Source organism: Carassius auratus, unplaced genomic scaffold (assembly GCF_003368295.1).
Source record: "Carassius auratus strain Wakin unplaced genomic scaffold, ASM336829v1 scaf_tig00031692, whole genome shotgun sequence".
Taxonomy (NCBI): Eukaryota; Metazoa; Chordata; class Actinopteri; order Cypriniformes; family Cyprinidae; genus Carassius; species Carassius auratus.
In genome coordinates this window covers 235,874-259,394 of record NW_020525944.1, presented here as the reverse complement: position 1 = coordinate 259,394, position 23,521 = coordinate 235,874, and the positions used below count along the sequence as shown (strand labels likewise).

General features: G+C 42.4%; 1 long non-coding RNA gene across 1 annotated transcript; it reads left to right on the top strand.

Moving 5' to 3' along the window:
- The first annotated feature begins 4,619 nt into the window (after nucleotides 1-4,619).
- Nucleotides 4,620-6,049, top strand: LOC113080591 (uncharacterized). Its single transcript, XR_003281907.1, has 2 exons — nucleotides 4,620-4,777; nucleotides 5,641-6,049. It is a non-coding gene; the product is annotated as an uncharacterized LOC113080591 (long non-coding RNA).
- Nucleotides 6,050-23,521: the final 17,472 nt, after the last annotated feature.

The following is a 23,521-nucleotide window of genomic DNA, read 5'->3' as shown; positions in this document are numbered from 1 at the left end:
AACAGTTATTGAAACATTAGAACATTTTCAATGCAAAAATTCACATTAGATTAGGCATATTCCGACTTATTCAAAGCATACTGAATTGTTAATGCATTCTCTTATAGATCCAGTCTTTTTGGTTTTACCACTTCTCTACCAGACCTGGTTCGAACAACATCTGGTGTTTGATGTGCTTGTGGCTCAGAAAGTATCTCTGCAGGAGTGTTTTTTTCATTAGACTGGGTCAGTTGTGTTTCAGTATGAGTCTCTGATATCGGCAAAGGCACAAGATGACTGCGATTCCTTCTAATAGTTCCCTGCGGTCCACTGATGACATAGGACCGTGGAGTTGGGTGGACAGATATCACTGTGCCTGTTGCTTTTGCATTTGCAATCCAAACAGGGTTTCCGGGTATCAGTTTATCCAGATCTCTTGTTCTGTGTCTTTTGTTGAAACATTCGGTTTGTCTCATCCTTCTCTCCCTCTCTACATGCCGAAGTTGTCGAAGATTTGGCACACAAGGCTGTAAGGCCTCTGGAAGCATCGGCAGGGTGGTACGAAGTCGACGCCCCATGAGTAGCTGTGCAGGGCTGTAGCCATTTGCCAGCGCTGTGGTCCTATAGGCTAATAGAGCTCTGTACGGATCACTAGCTTTCTTGAGGAGATTTTTAACTGTTTGGACAGCTCTCTCCGCCTCACCGTTGCTTTGGGGGTATCTGGGACTACTGGTCACATGCTCAAAACAGTATTCACTTGCGAAGTCTTTCATTTCCTGACATGCAAACTGCGGGCCGTTGTCCGTGATCAGTATCTCTGGTATTCCATGACGTGCAAATATTGATTTCAAATGCACAATGACATTGGCAGAGCGAGTTGGGCTGAGCTGAGCAATCTCTATATACCTAGAGAAGTAGTCCACTAGCAACAGATAGTTTTTATCTTTCAGAGCGAACAAGTCAGCACCTAACTTCTGCCATGGTCTTTCAGGTAAATCTGTGGGCATTAAAGGCTCTCTTGCATTGACTCTTTCCTGTATGCACTGTCTGCATTTGAGGACAAGTTCACTGATCTGGTTGCTTAAACCTGGCCACCACACTGCCTGACGGGCACGCTCTCTGCACTTAACCACCCCCTGGTGCCCCTCGTGTATTTTGTCCAAAACTGAGTTTCTCATGTTAGCAGGAATAACTAACCTTGTGCCCCTAAGTAGTAGTCCGTTGTGCACACTCAGAACAGCTCTCTCAGGCCAGTAGTGCTTCACCGCTCCCTGTAGCTGGTTACGATCCGGCCAGCCTTCTGCACAGTACCTTATGACTTGAGAACAGACACTGTCAGACATCAGCTGCTCTTGAAGATCTGCCAGGTATTTACTGCTTGTAGGAAGGCCCTCTAGCACAGATTCAAGGTAAATATTAGTGTCCTCCATAAGATCTGTATCAGCGCCCGTAACACTGTTTGTAAGCGGTAAGCGTGAGAGTGTGTCAGCTGTGGTGAGACTTTTGCCAGGGATGTGCTTTATTGTGTATGAGTACCTCATTAAGCGCATACGGAATCTCTGTATCCGCGGCGGAAGCGCATCCAAAGCTTGTCCTCCCAGAAGACTCACTAGTGGCTTGTGGTCAGTTTCGAGTTCAAAGTGAAGGCCTAGAATAAAGTCATTAAACCTCTCACAGGCCCACGTAAGAGCTAGCGCTTCTTTTTCCACCTGAGCGTAGCGCTGCTCTGTAGGGGTTAATGATCGGGAAGCATAAGCAACTGGTGACCACACATCTCCCTCTTTCTGTAGCATGACTGCCCCCAGGCCAAATGAAGAGGCATCCGCGGAGATTTTCTGTGGCTTATTCGGGTTGTAGAGCTGTAACACAGGAGGAGAAGACAGTTCGTGTTTAAGGTTGTGAAACGCCTTTTGCTGGTCGTGCCCCCAGTACCACATGTTCTTAGTTGAAAGTAAGTCTCTCAGTGGTTTATCCTTTTCAGAAAGGTTTGGAATAAACTTCCCCAGTTGGTTCACCATACCGAGAAAGCTCCTAAGCTCACTCACATTGCTTGGCTCCTTCATGTCCTGAACAGCTTGAGTTTTGTCTGGATCAGGACTCATTCCATCTGCTGAGACGATGAATCCAAGGAATTTTACTTTTCGTTTGTTAAACTCACATTTCGACATGTTCAACGTAACGCCGGCTTTCTCTGCCCGCTGCAGGACAGCATGCAGTCTTGTGTCATGCTCCTCTACGGTCGATCCCCAGACCAGGATATCGTCCATGTGACAGACGACTCCCTCGAGATCTGCTGTAACCTCCGTCACCATCATGTTTTGAAAATGTTCGGGCGCGCTGGAGATGCCAAATGGCAAACGGTTAAAATGGTACCTGCCGAATGGCGTAATGAAGGTGGTGAGGAGTGCAGACTCTTTGGATAGTGGTATTTGCCAAAAGCCCATATTTGCGTCAAGTTTAGAAAAATACTGAGCACCTGTGAGCATGCCTAGCGTTTGGTCTACAGAAGGAAGTATGTATCTTTCACGACACACGGACTCATTTAAAGGTGTCATGTCCACACAGATACGCACCTTCTCTTTGTCCTTTTTGGGAGCTACAACCATGCCACAGCACCAGTCGGTCGGCTCGTCCACGCGACTAATAACTCCCAACCCTTCCATTCTGTCCAGCTCTTCTTTAACTTTGCCCATGAGCGGCAGTGGCACGCGCCTTGGCACTTTTAGCGAGAAGGGCTTTGCATCAGGTTTTAGTTTTATGGTGTATGGCTTTAGTACCCGCCCAAGTCCTTCGCATAACTTGGGGTATGCTTTAGTCACTGTCTCTTTGTTTATAGTATCGACTCTGGCGATAAGCTTCAGTCTCACCGAAGCTGTTCTACTCAGCAGTGGCACGCGGAGGTTTCGGACCACATAGATCTTCTCAGTAGTGCTCCTATCACCATACACAATAGTCTCTGTGGTAGAGCCCAAAACAGTTAACGCAGCCCCACCCGGTCCATAGAGTGGTTTCTCTGCCTTGTCCAATGCTTTGTCTTTGAGTTTGAAGCTCAAAAATGTTTGTTCGGAAATAGCAGACACATCTGCTCCGGAGTCTAACTTGAAGGTCACCTTATGTCCGCCCACGTTTATGTCTGCCAGCCATGGTTCTTCTCCAGAATCCACCTCACCCAGAAAAAGTCCAGCCGCACTGTCCGCAACCTCGTTCACAGATGTGCTGGACTTACAGACTCTACCATAGTGTCCGCGTTTTCCACAGTTATGGCATTCTGCATTTTTTGCTGGGCACTGCACTGCTGCGTGTGCGGGTGCCTTGCCACAGCTGGAACATGCTTTACTGTCATGTTTGGTCTGCTGAAACTTCGGAGACTTAATCTGTTTTTGCTCTTTGGTTTTAAACTTACTCAGCTTGGCTTTTCTAATTTGTACTGCATCCATAGCTGTTTTGCTGGCGATAACTTCACCTCTCAGGTCAGTTTGCTGTCTCTTTATTTCTTCAGATTGTCTTGCCATAGTGATAGCTTTAGCTAGGGTGAGATCTTTGTCAAGCTGCATTCTTTCTGACAGAGACGAATCTTTAAGACCCACTACAAGCCTTTCTCTCAAAAGATCATCATGAAGAGCACCGTACTCACAGTTTTCTGCTAGTGCATAAAGAGCTGTAATAAATGTGTCCACAGGTTCTGATGGCTGTTGCACTCTCTTGTTGAATTTTGCCCTCTCGTAAATCACGTTTTTTCTTGGGACAAAATGTCTGTCGAAAGCTGTTTTGACTGCATTGTATTGCTGGCGCTGCATGGCCGTTAGCTCGAGCCCTCTTAGCACGTCGTCAGCCTCATCTCCCATGCAATAAACCAGAGTATTAACTTGGTTTGCTTCCGAAGAACTATTCAGGTTACTTGCCAGTCTAAAACGCTCGAACCGTCTACTCCACCTTTCCCACTCTTGAGGCTTTGCAAAATCAAACGGCTCCGGTGGTTTGATGGTGAAGGTTGCCGCCGCCATTACTGGACCTGCCGCCGCGGCTGCTGAGGCTCCTCTCGCTTGGTCTTCCTCACTCATAATAGCTAGCCGGGCGTAAAGCTGACTTCCTTCTCAAAGCACAGCCACTTCTGACACCATGTTGCGTTGGGTTCTTTTACAAATAAAGACTGTTCCCTTGAGTGTTCATCAAGCCGCTTTATTAACAGGCTGCCACAATAACATTGTGCGTCTCTCCCTCCGCTAATGCAGTACTCCCCCCATCTACACGCCCCTGTTGCCCTCTAGTGGTAACATGTAATATAGATTACACCACAATTTTGAGAAAAGCCGCAGCAAAATCAGTCATTTTGATCGCAAAAATAAAATAAAAAATAAATAAATAAATAAATGAAATAATAATCGTGAAATCCGGGAGGGACTGTATAATAAAGATAATGAAGAAAGAATAATAAATTATCATTATTATCACAATAATTCTTATTAATAATTATGTATTATGTTTAGCCTGTGACCCGCCCCAAACCCAGCAACCACGCCCCCAGAGTTTCCCGGATGTCGGTATCCAAACGTAGACAGGTATCAGTCAGGTAGCGAAGCAGGCCACGTGACAGCCTCGTTTTATGTCGCAGCCATTGACTAACAGGTCGAAACCAGAGCCATTAAATATGAGAGTTGCGACACTCTTTGATCTCGCCGCCACGCTGTCACGTGGTTCATGTAGCTCTCAATAGTTCCAAACAACTCCGCGCTGTCAACCAGTTTGAATGGTTTTAAGCGGGACAGACAGGCTTCAACTATATTTGCAGCAATTATAGGTAAATATTGACTCATAATATGTATTGATTATTACGTTGACACTTGCATTACATACATATAATAGCATTTTTTTTCTGTGGAGTGGCGGAAACACGGCATTAATCAGTTTTTGTGTTTAATTTTGGAGGGAAGATCGGGCTGCTCCTATAGCGTAAAATACATTTACAGCAACGACTATATTACAGCATTTTCCCGGCAAATATTAACGCGTATGAACTGATTACTATGTTTACTACACTTAATGTGTGTTCTCTTTTCCTAAACACGATCCATAACATTACCGTTAACGGGATTCATTTCAGTATGGTTAACCCCTTTATCCTTCCCTAAACATAAGTGTACTGTTAATATTAACCTACAGTATGTCTGTATACTAATAATATATATACACACGTACAAAAAAAGAAAAAAAGAAAAATTTCTCCTAAGAACTAATTTGTCCTAATAAGAAGGTTTTAGGACAACTTTAGATTAATTTCAAATGATATATATATAGATATATATAGATATATATAGATAGATATAGATATACACACACCCACACATGCATTTACACATATGTACATAAAAACACATACTTTACATATAGTGAGTTTTTGTGTACACATATACATGCATGCATGCATGTATATATATATATATATAATGTATACACACACACACACATACACAGATAAACACTATATGTAATGTGTTTATTATACACACACACATACATACATATATATATATATATATATATATATATATATATATATATATATATATATAATTAATTAAATAAATGTATATTATAGAGTAGTCAAAATTAGAAATGGATCAAAAAAAGTGAAACAAAGTCGTCTTAAAATCTGCTTCTTAGGAATTGGCCAGCCACTTCGGACCAGACTTCTCCAGACGATAGATGGATGTACTAGGGTCCCAGTTTTCTGCAGCTCGGAGCTGATGGTACTGCTGGACATCTTCTAATTGCAAGGCAAGTAAGCATGATGTGCCTTTCATCTGCTGCAGTAAGTTTCTTTGGGTGCCATTGCTGACCAGTCCTCAATTTCTTTGTGCTTTTTCAACAGAGCTTGGGCAGCACATCTGAAGCAGCGCATCCGTCTTGTGTCTTGTTGCTGCGTCTTGCCGTGGTATATGGTTTTTTTTGGCTGTTCCTCACCCAGTTCAGTTAATGTTAATATTACTGTATATATTGTATTTAAATTTTTATTTTGATGCTTTGGAAATGTTCTTATAACGTTTATGCCAATAAAACCCCTTGAATTGAATTAATTTTTGTGTGCATTTAATTTTGGAGGGAAAAGGGGACTGCTCCGATAAGGTATAATAATTTACAGTATGTGCTGTATATATTTTTCTTGTGCTTCTATGGTCATAATTACTAACATCCTAAAGTTATGTTAAGACACATTCACATAAATATATACACATGCACAACAAGTGAATATCGATGAATGCCAGAAGCTGCTCAGTTTAAGTCAAGAAAAAATGTCAACAGTGAAAAATATACAAGGCAACCAATTGCATTCAACAAAACATTTAATTAAACATTACATCCTGTGAGAGGGTAGATACATTTCCCTTGATACATTTTCCAGAGCAGCAGTGTACATGTGCTTCTTTCATCAAAAATTTTAAGAGCCATTAACATGAGTTATGCAGCTGAAATTCTTCACTGTATTCTAAATAACTATTACAATCATGACTTCAGTTTTTTGGTCAAAAGTCAGTCTCAAATTGTTTCACATGTCAGCCTCTTCAATTTAAAAATAGATTAATAAGCTTTCTTTTTGCAATTATACTTTTTATTTGCTGGGATAATCCACATTTATGCTACATATCCGATCATCACAATGCACTGTCTAACAAACGATCTGTGTAACTTTAATGACTAAATTAACAAAAGAACAACCTTGCAAGTTACAAGTTAGCTATGTTATGTAGTTGAGCTAGTAAAAATAAAAAAAAATTATAGTTGAACTAGCTAAAGTTAATTGTAATCAGGTGTACTTATACGGTCGCAGACAAGTGTTAATCACAGCAGCGATTAAGAGTCCTACCTCAGGCTCCAATAAACATTAATAAAGCTGGCTACATAAAATAACTTATATAGATTCATGAGAGGTCGGCTAATGCGTTCAAATGTCGAAAATACAGTAATTTCATCAATTTACCAGCGAGCGTACTTCAGAAACACTGAAAATGTGTTGAGTTCAGCGCTGGAACTGTCAGTGTTTGGAACTATTGGCTGCTCCACGACACGCGTTACTTCCGCATTCCAATGTTGTAAGGGCAAACACAGGTTCGTATCACCAATTATATACACGAGTCAGAGACAGAGGTAACAATATAAAAATAATCTTTTTATTGACAGTTAAAACCAATATTAAAATAAGCAATGGAGCATTTGGTTATTCAGCCCAATGGGCCACCAATAGATATTTAATACAACGCCAAAAGGCAAGGGGCTGGAGCTTACCACAGGACAACGGCTGACCAGACCACACCACCTATAAGTGAATCACGGGCACACACACACACACACACACACTTGAAGACGCACCACAACACACTGTGAGAAATCTCTGCACACTGTGACGGGGGTGCCACCACCTAAAATAAGCTGGTCCTCTGCCCTGGGGCCCAGACCCTGCCAAGACAAAATTATTATATATATCAAATAAACAGTTTCTCTAAAACTAGGTTAATTAAACAAAAAAAGAAATACTTTTGCAAATATAAAATCTGCAGTTGCCTCGCGGGGAGGTCACAGTAACAATATAAATGAATACAAAAGAAAATCAATTTAACAGATATCCAAATATATGAAATAAACACAGCCACTGGAGAGGAGCATGTGGCCAGAAAATAAATCACAATATAATCAAAAAAAGAAACAAAAACAACAATATAAACCTACCACAGAAATAAACAAATAAATGGAAACAGACAAATTCAACAAGATATAAGAATAAGACAGAGACAGGACGGTGTCGTAAAACAATTCAAATATCAAAAAGAATAGCAGAGAATAATAATATTGAAATAAAAAACAAGAAATCGAGAAAAAGAGAATATTTGAAGACAAGAAAATAATATTAGAAACCCAAAGTATTATTTGAAAAAAAAAGAAAATAATAATAATAATAATAATAATAATAATAATAATAATAATAATAATAATAATAATATTAATAATAGTAGTTTCTGGAAACAGGACAGCAATGCAGCTGTAAAAGGACACGAGTGCCTCGAATGAAAAGCAGCTACTGGCTTCCCCAAACCTATACACAAAAACGAGACTCTGTTAGATTGGTTCTCTCCCATCCCAACACAGGAACAGATTAAAGATACCTTACCAATCGTCACGGAGATTTGAATAACACACACGACAGGACTCTTACAGCCAAGGCCAGGGTAGGAATTAACAAAATTACAGCAACTGCATTGGGTCTCACAGCTGAGAAAGGGGCAAGTTATCGTTCTTAACTTTTCAGTTGCTATAAAATGTGCGTCCTGAATAAATACACAAAGCATTCATCCTACCGTCATTAAAGTCTACGCACGGCTTGTTTACATAGCCGCACGGCAGCAATCACTGAATCGAAACCGATGCTCCAAACTAATTGCAACCTATAAACACACATGAAAACTGTATTAACCAAATAACGGAGCCACAGCCAACACACTAGAAGCGCTTTCTGCTTTTTTGATGTTTGCTAGCGCCAGGGAATGACGGAAGTGCGGAAGTGACGGAAACGCGTTACCAACGCAACAATTCAACAGGTGACGTATCCCAGGTAGCACATCATTTACCTTTTTATAGCCTGTGAGCGCCCTCAATTGGCTAAACACGGCAGGTGACGTAACAACTGCCACATCTGGCAGTCTATGGGAGTGTCGCAACTCTGTTTTTCAACGGCTCTGGTCGAAACTAGGTGTCCAGGTGAAACTAGGGATATGCGTTTCTTTCTTTTTTAAAAATTGATTTTTTTCTCTCTCTCTTTTTTTTTTTTCATGGCGATAGTGGCATGGCGAATTTGTTATTGTTCTTTTGGGTTTTAATCCACCATGGTAAGCCATTTGTATGCTATCTGCATGCTAACGATAAAAAAAAAACGAAAGTTTCTGTTTGTTTTTCAGCTCTAATCATCTTGCTACCGTTTCATATTTTGCGCAACTATTGTGAGAAGATGCAGCTTAGGCAATACATTTGGTAGACTGTCGAAGTAAAATTTGTCAAACTTTATCTAAATAACATGGTATCACTTGTGAGTAAATGTTGATAGATTTCAACGTTACGTTAGTTTAAAAACTGATTAAAAAAAAGTCGGCCTTGATGGTAATGTGAGCTTTGTTTTAAACCTAACAAAATGAAACTAAAAATATACATCTCCCGTGTAGTATTCAAAGTAGTCTTACGAAAAAAAGATTTGAAAATTAATGTTTTTTTTTTTTTTTTTTTTTTTTTTTTTTAGGGTGGGAGGGGGGTTGATTACAATTTGTATAATCACACAAATACCATAGTTAATGATCTTTGTAGTAAAACCAAGTTTAATTTGTGAGTACGGTATAACTACAATAACCAGTTTTTGTTGTTATTTAGTCTGTTTTTTGTTTTTGTTTTTCTTTATCTTGGTGAAACCATGGTTAATTTTCATGAAGATAATTAAAAACAATATTTTGTAATAAAAAACACAATTTTCTTTTTAATTGATAATTTTCATTAATAGTATTATTCATAATGAGCAATTTTCATTAAATGGTCTATGAAAACACTTTATTTCATGACTGCACTTGCAGTGAAAGCAGCTAATATATGAATCAAGATTTGGTTTGTATAATGTTCATTAATTTGCTAAAGATTATTCATGACTTGTGTAGGCTATTGTGTTTGCATGGATATATTGAATTCAGACGGGTTTCTCTACCTATAATCTGTATGATCTGGAAAAAAACATTTTTCACAGTTCCATCTTTTTTTTATTATTATTATTATTATTATTATTATTATTATTATTATTGGGAGGGGGCTTATAATGAACTTTTCTTCATTTCTTTTTCAGGTTTTGCTCGTGTTGATTTCAGAGTATCAGTGAATGAGGGACAATCAGTCACTCTAAACACTTCTGGTGAAACAAACCAACAAGAAGATATTAAGTGGTATTTTAATGACATTCGAATAGCTGAAATCAGTGAAGATCTCAGTGATTACTGTACAGATGTTCAGTGTAATGAAGGAACTGAGAGATTCAGAGACAGACTGAAGCTGGATCATCAGACTGGATCTCTGACAGTCACAGACACCAGAACCACAGACTCTGGACTTTATGAACTAAAGATCATCAGAAGCAGCAGTATCAAGGAAAAGACCTTCAATGTTACTGTTTATCGTGAGTCACTTTTTTTTTTTTTTTTTGCAGTAACAGAGTAGTTAATTTCTCTTAATGTATTTTAATGCTGTATATACTCAATCTATTTGAAAACACATTTACAGTTAAAGTATTTAATTTAAAATAAGTTTGTAAAATATGTGCAAAACAAATAAAATACCGCAAACAGCATGATACATTTTCATATTCACAGTGCTTTCAAATTGTTGTTATTGTTTGTTGTTTTTCCCCCAAAAGATCCTTCAGCCGCTGTTGGTTTATGTTTCAGGTGATCCTGTTGAAAATTCAGTGAAGGAGGGAGAATCTGTCACTTTACATTCTGGTGTAGTAAGACAACCAAATGAGGTAATGAGATGGTATTATAAAGACATTTGCATCGCTGAAATCACTGGAGATCAGAGTAAGAGTATCTGTTCAGATGATGAGTGTAAAGAGAGATTCGGAGACAGACTGAAGCTGGATCAGACTGGATCTCTGACCATCACGAACACCAGAAACACAGACTCTGGAGTCTATAAACTGGAGATCAGCAGAAAGGCTCGTCTTGGCAACAGTGCTTTCAGTGAGAAGAGCTTTGGTGTTAACGTTGCTGTTAGTAAGTATCATTTAGTTCCCTTGTGCAATTCCTATGGCTCAGTGGTAGAGCATTGCATTAGCAGTGCAAAAGGTTGTGGGTTCAATTCCCTGGGAACACACATACTGATTAAAAAAAAAAAAAAAAAATGGATGACCTGCATGCACTGTAAGTAACTTTGGATAAAAGCATCTGCCAGATGCATAAAATGTAAAGGCAATTTGAAAACACACACATATAGATGGATAGATAGATACAGTAGATAGACTTTGAGCTGTTTGTTATGAACAAATCAAACAAAAGTAACTTAAATATCTCATCACTGTGAATGTTTCAAGTGTTTTCCTAAATTCATTCAACTGAAAATGCAACTTTTAATGACTGCAGCACTCTCAAAATTATTCTTGCAAGCTTCTTTAGTACTTAGGAAAGTTCCCTGTTGCTGTTATGAACTGCTGCAAAAGAGGTACATTCATAGCCAGACACCAGCTTCTGGGAGCGTTGCTGGAGAATCTTTGCCCATTCCTCATAATCGATGGCCTCCAGTTCAGTAATATTCTTGGGTTTACATGCCGAATCTTACAGGACTTCTTCTGCAATCAAGCCTTGGTGGAATTTGAAGCATGCTTGGGATCATTAGCCACATTTTCACTGTCGGGCCAGTGGTAGCTGGTGCTTTAAACGGGCCAGGCGGGGCTAATATGGGGAAGTCGTGGCCTAATGGTTATAGAGTCGGACTGGCAATCGAAAGGTTGTGAGTTCGAGTCCCGGGCCGGCAGGAATTGGGGGTGGGGGGAGTGCATGTACAGTTCTCTCTCCACCTTCAATACCACGACTTAGGTGCCCTTGAGCAAGGCACCGAACCCCCAACTGCTCCCCGGGTGCCGCAGCATAAATGGCTGCCCACTGCTCCGGGTGTGTGTTCACAGTGTGTGTGTGTGTTCACTGCTGTGTGTGTGTGCACTTCGGATGGGTTAAATGCAGAGCACAAATTCTGAGTATGGGTCACCATACTTGGCTGAATGTCACTTCACTTCACTTAATAGCCTCGGACCTGTAGCACCGAGGCCAGAATAGCACAGGGTTTCCACAGTCTGGGCCTGAAGTACGCTGCGCCCTCACTAAAACACACCCTTAAGACGCCTCTCAGGAACAACGTCACACAACCCCATCATTTATCCGACAAAGAGAAGTTATCAGAAAACTAAGAAATAAGTCACTGAAACATGCGCAATCAAATCGGACATTTGTTTGCATGCTTTGTTAAACATTCAAATGCATCGATGTTTTACTATAGAATAAGTTATACATTGATCATAATGAATTAATTCATCAGGACTCAAAATTAATCAAACTAAAATGAGATAATTTCTATGTCATTTATTTATTTTTTTAATGCTTATGAAAATAGCCTGCTTATTCAGTCGAGTCTGTTTCTGTTTATTAGCCACAGTAGCCTATACGTCACATTAAGGATGAATGAAAATATCTCTATTTTTATAAAAGCTCCCGAACAAAAACATTGTTATATTTTTATGATAGGCTACGTGGAGCTAAAGTCACGAGACGAGGCTTATGACTGATAAAATATGTTACTAAATAAATACACAATTGTGCTGACGCTCTCCAGACACGGAGAAACTCCCCCTTTGTTCATAAACACTCCTCTAGCCCCAGCTGGCCTGCTTTGGCCCAAAAAACCCTGTCCGTTGGCCCCGAGGAAGCCCTGAAGCCCTGGCACGCACTAGCACATCTGCTTTAAACCCGAAAGTGGAAACACGGCTATTGTTGTGTTGGAAGTGTCACGGAAAAGAAGACTGGATGCAAATGCAAGTTAATATCTCTTTAATGAGAGCTTTCCACAGATAAACAGATGTTCAGGGATAAACCAGACAAACAAGCAGCAGGAGAGATGGCAACACAGGGACCTTGATGGGCGCTGGTGTTCGTGGTGAGTGGAGTCCGTGAAGTGACTGTGACTGAAGAGATGAACGAGGTAATCCAGATCGAATATCCACAGGAACTAACAGGCAACAGGAAACAGCGATGAGAAATCCAGAGCAGGAACACTACACGAAAGACACAATACACCAGGACTCCAAACAACGATCCGACAAACATGAGACGAAAGACAAGGCGTTAATATAGGCAAGATGTAATCAGCCGCAGCTGCCGCTGATCAGTGATCAGCGGCGACGCCCACACAGAACAATAAGGTGATACACCCCGCAACCTACACACAGACAACAAGATGACACTATGCATCCATGAACCGTGACAGTACCCCTCCTCCTAGGAACGCCTCTCGGCTTTACCACCACCCCTTACCTTTCGATTGTAATCATCGATAAGGGAGTGATCCAGAATGTCCCGGGCAGGTACCCAACTTCTCTCCTCCGGACCGTAACCTTCCCAGTCCACCAAGTACTGGAATCCACGTCCCCTCCGCCTCGAGTCCAGAATACGATTAACCGAATAGGTGGGTTCCCCGTCTACGAGTCGCGGCGGTGGAGGAACCGGGACAGGCGGATTAAGCGGTGAGTGAAAAACTGGTTTAATTTTGGAAACATGAAAGGCGGGATGAATCCTCCTGTACGCTGGAGGCAATTCGAGGCGGACTGCCACCGGACTAATGATTTTGGTTACAGTAAACGGGCCAATGAATTTGGGAGCAAGTTTATTAGCAACGGAGCGGAGCGGAATATTCTTAGTAGAAAGCCACACTTTTTGACCAACGACGTATACGGGTGGCTTTGACCGGTGGCGATCGGTCTTAGCCTTGGTGCGTGCCCTCACCTGCAAGAGAGTCTCACGGGCTCTGTTCCAGGTGTGGCGGCACCTCTGGACAAAGGCGTGGGCAGAGGGGACCGCAACTTCGGATTCCAGACTGGGAAAAACAGGTGGCTGGTAACCTAAGCTAGATTCAAACGGGGAGAGGCCCGTAGAAGACACTGGTAACGAGTTATGTGCGTACTCAATCATAGAGAGTTGTTGACTCCAGGAGGAAGGATTCTGGGACGCCAAACATCGCAACATGCGTTCTAAATCCTGGTTGGCTCTCTCGGTCTGACCATTGGTCTGGGGATGGAACCCAGAGGAAAGACTAACCGTTGTCCCCAGCAACTTACAAAACTCCTGCCAGAATTTGGACACAAACTGGGGCCCCCTGTCAGAAACCACATCCACCGGGAGGCCATGTATCCGGAAGATGTGGTCAATGACAGCGACCGCTGTCTCCTTGGCAGAAGGTAATTTGGCCAAGGGTATGAAATGGGTCGCCTTCGAGAACCGGTCCACAACGGTCAAAACAACCGTATACCCTTGGGAGGGTGGGAGGGCGGTGACAAAATCTACCGCGATGTGGGACCAGGGTCTCGAAGGGACAGACAGCGGTTGGAGTAACCCATCTGGAGGACGGTTGGAAGTCTTACCAGTGGCGCAGTGGCGCAAACCGAGCAAGCCAAAACAAAATCGCGGATGTCGCGAGCCATACCTGGCCACCAGAATCGTTGCTTGACCAAACATCTGGTTCGATTAACCCCTGGATGGCAAGCTATGTTAGAGCAATGACCCCACTTAATGACGCAGGACTTTAACTCATCCGGCACAAATAAACGGTTCGGTGGGCATGCGGGCGGAGGCCTTACCCCTTCTAAGGCCGCTATGACCTTCGACTCGACCTCCCATGTCAGAGTGGAGACCACTAATGTCTCAGGAAAAATACACTCGGGAGTGGACGGGCGTTCGGACGGACCAAAAATACGAGAAAGGGCATCGGGCTTGATGTTCTTGGAGCCCGGGCGGTACGATAGAGTAAAATCAAAACGACCGAAAAAAAAGTGCCCACCGAGCCTGCCTGGAATTGAGCCTTTTAGCTGATCGTATATACTCTAAGTTCTTGTGATCAGTCCAAATGATAAAGGGCACCCCCAAACCCTCTAACCAGTGACGCCACTCCTCTAACGCTAATTTGACCGCCAACAACTCTCTGTTACCAATATCATAATTACTTTCCGCGGGAGACAAACGGTGAGAGTAAAACGCGCAAGAGTGCATCTTGTTATCTGAGGGAGACCGCTGGGAAAGAACTGCTCCTACCCCCACCTCTGACGCGTCGACCTCCACCACAAACTGACGTGAGGAATCAGGGGCAATCAGAATGGGAGCCGAAACGAAGTGACTCTTCAGTTTAGCAAATGCAGCTTCGGCTGCATCTGACCACCTGAAGGCCGTTCTGGGGGAGGTCAAGGCAGTCAGAGGTGCGGCTAGTTGGCTGAAGTTGCAAATAAAACGCCCCCGGTAATCAATACAAGGTCGCAAGGAACCATCCTTCTTCCCCACAAAAAAGAACCCCGCCCCCGCTGGAGAAGAGGAAGGGCGAATGATCTTGGCTGCCAGAGAATCAGAAATGTATTTCTCCATGGCCTCCCTCTCGGGAACAGACAAAGAGTATAATTTGCCCTTAGGCGGAGACTTACCCGGCATTAGGTCTATTGCACAATCGTAGGGACGATGTGGAGGGAGAGAAGCAGCCCGGGACTTACTGAACACTTCCTTCAGGTCGAGATACTCCATGGGCACGTTAGAAAGATCCACAGCCTCATCCTGCAAAACAGAAACAGACACCGTAGGACAAGCAGAAAAAAGACAAGACTTATGACAACTGGTGCTCCACTCAGTGACAGTACCCAGAATCCAGTTGATGCGGGGATTGTGCTTCCTGAGCCAGGGATGGCCCAGGACGATGGGAGCGTGAGGTGAGTCCATGAGAAGGAACTGAGTCTCTTCGGAGTGGTTGCCAGAGGTGATGAGTGTGATGGAATCCGTGATGTGTGAGAGAGCAGGTAGTAACTGTCCATTGAGTGCGCTGACGGAGATGGGGTGCTCGAGGGAGGAGGTAGAGATGCCATGTTGCTGAGCGAAGTTGTAATCCATGAAATTGCCCTCGGCCCCGGAATCCAGAAGTCCACTGTAGGTGACGTCGTTGGTGGCCCATCTCAGTCTTACCGGAAGGAGGGTAGATGGTGAGGACTTCTCGGCAGAGATCCCGCCCGATAGTAGCCTCGAGTTTACTATCGGGCCTGATCTTTTACCGGGCAGTTCCTAACGAGATGACCAGATGTTCCACAATAGAGACAAAGGCCCAGGGACCTCCGCCGTTCCCTCTCCTCCCGGGAAAGCCGTGCTCTCCCCACCTGCATGGGCTCAGGATCGGACAGTGGACTGACCGCATCGACCGGACTGACTCGAAGACCGCTGCCTCGTTCTCCAGATTCCTCCCTAGCCTCCACTCGTCGAAGGCGTGAATCGACACGTAATGCCAGCTCTATAAGGCCATTAAAAGTCTCAGGTAAGTCTAGGGTGTAGATCTCACGGTGGACGCAATCAGCCAGCCCATGCAGGAAAACGTCCCACTGCACCTCCTCGTTCCAGCGGCACTCCGCCGCGAGGGTGCGGAACTCGATGGCATAATCCGCGACCGTGCGGTTGCCTTGCTTGAGCGCGGTGAGTTTCCGGGCGGCCTCCTTGCCCGCCACCGCACGGTCGAACACCCTCCTCATCTCGGCGGCGAGTGCCGTGAACGAGGAGCAGCAAGGATCACGGTTCTCCCAAACCGCCGTTCCCCACATCGCCGCCTTCCCCGTGAGAAGCGTGAATACGAATGCCACTTAGGACTCCTCTCTCTCGAACGTACGGGGCTGTAAAGTGAAGTGGAGAGAACACTTGTTGAGGAATGCTCTACAAAAGTCAGGCTCACCGGAATAAGTCTGTGGCACGGGGAGGTGGGGCTCCGAGATGTCCCGTGGTTCTGAAGGTGGTGGGGAAACGGTCGGCGGGGCTGGCGCAGTGGGAGCGCGAAGTTGTTGCATCTGTTGGGAGAGCTCGGACACCTGTGTTACCAGCGCCTGGACGGCGCGTCCGGTGGAAGAGATGCTCTCCTGCTGCTGATCCATACGAGTTATGCTGTGGCTGATGAACTCGGTGAAAGCCGCTGAACTCGCTGCATCCATGATGATGGTCAGATCGTTCTGTCACGGAAAAGAAGACTGGATGCAAATGCAAGTTAATATCTCTTTAATGAGAGCTTTCCACAGATAAACAGATGTTCAGGGATAAACCAGACAAACAAGCAGCAGGAGAGATAGCAACACAGGGACCTTGATGGGCGTTGGTGTTCGTGGTGAGTGGAGTCCGTGAAGTGGCTGTGACTGAAGAGATGAACGAGGTAATCCAGATCGAATATCCACAGGAACTAACAGGCAACAGGAAACAGCTACGAGAAATCCAGAGCAGGAACACTACACGACAGACACAATACACCAGGACTCCAAACAACGATCTGACAAACATGAGACGAAAGACAAGGCGTTAATATAGGCAAGATGTAATCAGCCGCAGCTGCCGCTGATCAGTGATCAGCGGTGACGCCCACACAGAACAATAAGGTGATACACCCCGCAACCTACACACAGACAACAAGATGACACTATGTATCCATGAACCGTGACAGGAAGGTCCACTGATTCCCAAAGTTCAGCTTCCTCATGACTCCATGACTAGGAATTCCTGATACTCCAATACATGCATCTTACTTTCCACATGTTGCAGTTTTCCAGTACCAGAGGATGCAGAGCAGCCTCAGAGCAACACCAAGGCAACACCATGCTTAACCATGGGCAGAATGTTCTTTATAGCGTATGCTTTATTTTCCTTCATCCAGACATACCACTGACTCATTGGGTCTAAAAGTTCAAGCTTTGTTACTCCACAGAACAGAATCGAAAATCTTCAGTGGCTTATTTATAGGATTTTGAGGAAATTGAAGATTACTTTTCTTGTTCTTTTGGGTCAGTAGTAGTTTACAGTATGTCTCGCAATTCTAGCATGGAAACTGTTTGCATTTAGTAAATGCCTTAAACTAGAACCTCAGTGCCTTTTACAACCAAGTCTTGTTGTAGGCCTTTCGCAGTCATTCAAGGTTTTTTTTTTTTTTTTTTTTTGTTAACTGCTTTTTAAAAATCTGGTTGCAGCCATAGATAGCGGACTTGAACCCGCAATCTTTGAGTTACAAGTCCGACTCTAACCATTAGGTCACAACTGCCCACAATTACTCAATTACTTTTGTTTGCAAACAGCTGAAAGTCATTAAATCTTGCTAATAAACCTGGTTTGCTGTGGGGGTTGAATTGGTCTTCCTTAATTAAATAAATTTGAATTGAATTGTATAAATAAATACATTTCAAAGGTCATCTAAAACCTACCCCAACTTAGAGTCCCAACTCCAAGGTGAATTTTAGTCATTCCTCCCACTGTGTGTGTGTGTGTGTGTCTATCTATCTGCAAACCTGATTCCAAAAAAGTTGGGACACTGTACAATTTATGAGTAAAAAAGGAATGGAATAATTTACAAATCTCATAAACTTATATTTTATTCATGATAGAATATAGATAACATATCAAATGTTGAAAGTGAGACATTTTGAAATGTCATGCCAAATATTGGCTCATTTTGGATTTCATGAGAGCTACACATTCCAAAAAAGTTGGGACAAGTTAAATGAACAATTTAGCAAAACCATTTACTTGGGTTATCTTTATGTAATACTAAAATTAGTTTGATCTGAATGTTTTAAGTGTGACAAATACGCAAAGGCAAAAATGTTTTCACTGATAATCCACGGGTCAGGTAATAAAAAAAAATGCATTCTAATTATTTACAGGTGAGTCGCGGGCCGGGTATATAAGATGATGCAACTATTAACTACATTAAAAAAAAAAGCATCAGGCAGACAGTTTCATATGTGTGTGTGTTTGTTTGTTCGGGAAGTTGCAGTGAAATGTCACATTGCAGATAAAGTTTGAAGAGAGTTAAGCCTGTCTTAAAGCTATTGAGTATGCTAATATGGTCATTTCAGAGGCCAGTTGCATAAACCGCTTAGACTAGTCTTTAAAAAAGTAATGTATAAAATCAGTGTTTCAATGAACATTGATTTTGTTTTGTTTTTTCAGTGCAAAATGCTTTGATGCTGTTTTAACTACTGTTTTATTTATAAAGTTGCTGCTATTATAAGTTAAATCAATGTCATACAAAAGATGACCAAAGTATAAAGGTGTAAATATCAGACAAAGATATCGGTAGAATTTGTTATTAGTCACTCTCTATTCATATTGACTCTCTCTTCTCTTTAGATGTTCCAGATTCAAGTCGGTCTTCAGCTGCTGCAGCAGGAATAGCTGTTGCTGTTATTCTGCTTTTAGCTCCGTGTGCTGTGGTTGTGATTTACTAACACAAACATCAAGAGAGAAGAGAAGGTGAGTATTGGATACAGCTGATTTAACAAGTTGGAGATTATGTGTAAAGTATTTGAAAGATGTGGAAATGTGTTGAAATTTGTATTGCTCAAACAGACAACAGGATGTAGAACATCCTTATTCAGACTGTCAATTTTTTTTTACATATCTCAAATTGAATCTGATCACATTTAGGGCTGGATTTTCTTGTGACATTAAAAAAACTACTGTCTGCCTTTAACAAAGACACAAAAAAATTGTCTTTCTCATTAATCTATACTCATTATACCATAATGACGAAGTGAAAACAGAATTTTAGAAATGTCTGTAAAATTATTGAAAAGAAAAAAACTGAAATACATAAGTATTAAGACCCTCTACTCAGTACTTAGTTGAAGCACGTTGGGCAGCAGTTACAACCTCAAATCTTTCTGGGTATGACACAACAAGCTTTATACACCTGGATTCAGGGATTTTCTGTCATTTCTTCTTTTAAAATCCTCTCAAGCTCAGTCAGGTTGCTAGTTTCATGTCTCACCAAAGATGTTCAATGGGGTTCAAGCCAGGGCCCTGGGCGGGCTGCTGTAGAACATTCCCAGAGTTCTTGTGTTGTCTTGACAGGTTTTATTTGTGGATATCTCTGTACTTTGCTGTACCAGTTACATACTGTAAGTGTAGGCGAATTGGCCAAATTATATGAAACACAATATACCCTGCATAAAAAAAAATAAAAAAAAAATCCATGTAATCCACAAACATGGAAAACAGTGATACAATGACCTGTTGTCTGCAGCATTGTTTTTTTCTCAGCCATGATTATATGTGACACTGCAAGTTTTCATAGGATATATAGTCAGATTTTCAGCAACAGTCCTTTCTCTGAGCTCTGCAGGCAGTTCCTTTGACCTCATGGCTTGGTTTTTGCTATATGTATTCTGCCTTGCAAAGGCAAAATACCGTAACTTAGATTTTTGTCGAAAATTAGTTATTGATATTTTTGGGGCATTCAAGTTTGGAATTATTTGGTTTTCTGCCTTTGTTGTACTGTCCATTAAAGTCTGCTGCATTTTTAGATCGCAATCTACCAAAAAGCTCTTTATAACAAAGCAATGTAAAGACTAGATGCAGCAATGCATTGCCTAATCGTGAAAGTTTTTTTTTTTTTTTTTTTTATGTGGATTGTTCATCAGGATGTCACTAAAAGATGGATGTGTGTGAACTCAAATGTCATAGCTAGCATGATCAATCATGAAGTCAGTAGCCTACTAACAGTTCACAATTAAATCCATATCCTACCTTTTCTTATAACCTGATAAAATCAATCCATGGTGATGAACGTCTTGGCCACATGTCACTTCACTTTCATCAGCAACCAAATATTGATAATGTGGAAGTTACTGCCTTTTGCCTTGGTGTAATGTCTGCAGACATCGCAAAGGCAAAGTACATTAAGTACATTTTTTTTTTGAAGCTCACAATTCTTTTATGTATATGATTTTAATTACTAAAATATCTAATTGTTAAATTTCCAATGTCCTACCTATAATTAATTTGGCTGCACAGGTTAAAAAATTTAAAGTAATTTTTCTAAGTTTCACACTCTAGCAAGTTAAGGTCTTTTGCCCCTGTAGGGCAGTATTGTCACCTGTGAGGCCTTTCCAAATCCCGTCCAATCTATTTAATTTACCATAGGTGGAATCACAGGCAATAATGGTTTTAGAAAAAAAAAAAAAAACCCTGCAATGACCAAAAGAAATGGGAGTCACCATTGTTAATACTTATGTAAATACGAAATTTTTTTACGTATATACAGTACATATCTCAAGTCTTGTTTTCATGTTTTCATTATGGGCTACTGAGTGTAGAATAATGAAAAGAAAAAATAATCTAAGTGATTGTAGTATCAGGCTGCAGCATAACAAAAAAAAAAGTGATGGGGTCTAAATACATTAATGTGCTGGCATTTATGCAGTGAAACAGTTTAATGCACGGTCAAATTAGTTTTAACTTGTGTATAACTTGATGACCATGACCATGGAGATGACCATGGAGTAAGCGGAATAATCAAAGGCAAGCTGTGCATTAAAGGATTTTAAAATGCACTTTGTGGAGCCAACCTTCACATTGGGTGGTTCTTTGCCTCCACATAGTGCATTTAAAATCCTTAAATGCATGGCTAGCCATCGATTATCCCTTAGATGTGTATACATATGTATGCACACATATATATATATATATATATACATATATATATATATATATATATATATATATATATATATATATATTGTGATGCAGCAGACTATGATAGGCCCAGAATGGGTCTCCTCAGTCTACTGCGGGACGTGTTAATGTTCAAAACCCCAACAAAACGAGACCAAAAGAGATGACTTAACCCGCAGATTTTCTTCAGTGTAACTTGGTGTTTTATTCACACGTGCACCGATAAAACGACAGTCCAGCAGTGTAGATATTGACCAGTGCTCAGTCCAAACCAATATGTATAAAAACAAAATAACAAAATAACAGTATAATAAATATACACAAATTTTCCACTTGTATCTACCAATATACGAAGGGGGTTTTCTTAGCTCACGGCACCTCAACAGCACGTCTGCTCGACTTGGTTAACAAGCACCATCTGAAGTCTAGCGCAAAGATTTAAAGACCAGACTCCGCCCATTTTCAGGCACGACCCTTAATAGGTAAGTTCCACCAGTATTATTTAATCATCCACTTTAAGATTTATACAAAACTTCACTTGGTAATGTATTAAAACAAAACATCACTCATTTGCAACCACAATACAAAACCACCATATATTAGTTGTCACCAATCTGTTTCTATTTACAGATCGAAATACTCGGGTACCCCACCACACAAACAGACATGGTTTCACCGGATCCTAGGCTGCCGCGCTGGCGCGTCGTCAACCGATGACGTCAAAAGCGATCGCCTTCCAAAACCTCTAGTTCGCCAGCACGGCATCTAGTAACCCGGCTATGGGAACATGTAACGCAGACGATTAAACAAAACATAGAACAATAGACAAAGTTTATGTGTGATTTATATGGATGGCATGATAACTGAGGGAGAGAAAGGAGGGTGGATGACTGACCGAGTGCCACCAAGCAAGCGTGTGCACCCGCTATGCCGATAGCAGCACAAACTGAAACAGGAGGGGTGAGTAATGATTGTATATGTGTGTGCGTGTTCATATGATACGTGCCAGTGCTGCCGCTTACAGCGTTGAAGAAGGTCACTTCTTCACATCACCTCCCCCCTCTTCAAGCCGCGCACTGTCCGGGAACCTGGACAGGTAGTCGGCCACAAGGTTCTTTCTCCCGGGGCAATGACGGATTTGGAATCTGAACGGCTGGAGAGCCAAGTACCATCGAGTCACTCTTGCGTTGTGGTCTTTCATAGAGTGTATCCAAGTTAGTGCCCGATGGTCAGTCTCCAGGTCAAACTCCCGCCCCAGGAGGTAATATCGTAGAGCTTCGAGGGCCCACTTTATTGCAAGGCATTCCTTTTCGATTGTTGAGTACCTGGTCTCCCTGGGCAATAGTTTCCTGCTCAAAAACACCACAGGCTTCTCTGCCCCCAGAGTCCCTTGGGCCAGCACTGCTCCAATCCCTTTGTCCGAGGCATCCACCTGTACCAGGAACCGGCGGTTAAAGTCCGGACTCTGCAGCACTGGTGCGGAGCACATCTTCCCTCTTAGGGAATTGAATGCTTTTTCGCAGGCCTCTGTCCATTTCACCGGGTTCTTCCCCCCTTTTTGTAGTAAGTCTGTCAGTGGTACTGCGATTGAGGCAAAATCCGGGATGAACCGGCGGTACCAACCCACAAGACCCAGGAAGGACCGGACTTCCTTCTTCGTCCTGGGTCTCGGACTTTCCCGGATTGCTTGTACTTTACATGCCTGTGGCCGTAGTTCACCATTGCCCAATTGGTACCCCAGGTAGTTGGTTTCTCGCTTTGCCCACTCACATTTAGCCACGTTCAAGGATAGGCCCGCTGTATGGATTCTCTCCAAGGTCTGTCGTAGATGGCTTAGGTGGTCCTTCCAGTTATGACTGTAGATGACTACATCATCCAGGTAGGCTGCCGCCCACTCTTCACAGCCCCGGAGTACCTGGTCCATTAGTCGTTGGAAGGTGGCAGGTGCCCCATGCAGACCAAAGGGTAGAACGGTGAAATGGTATAATCCAACTGGTGTTCTAAAGGCAGTAAGAGGCTTGGAGTTTGGGTCGAGGGGCACCTGCCAGTATCCCTTACAAAGGTCCAATGTCGTAATGTACCGGGCCTGCCCTATTCGCTCCAACAGGTCATCAATCCTTGGCATAGGATAGGCATCGAACTTCGACTGGGAATTCAGCTTACGGAAGTCAACACAGATACGCAGTGATCCATCTTTTTTGGTACCATGACTAACGGGCTGCTCCACTCACTAGGGGAAGGTTCAATGACACCCAACT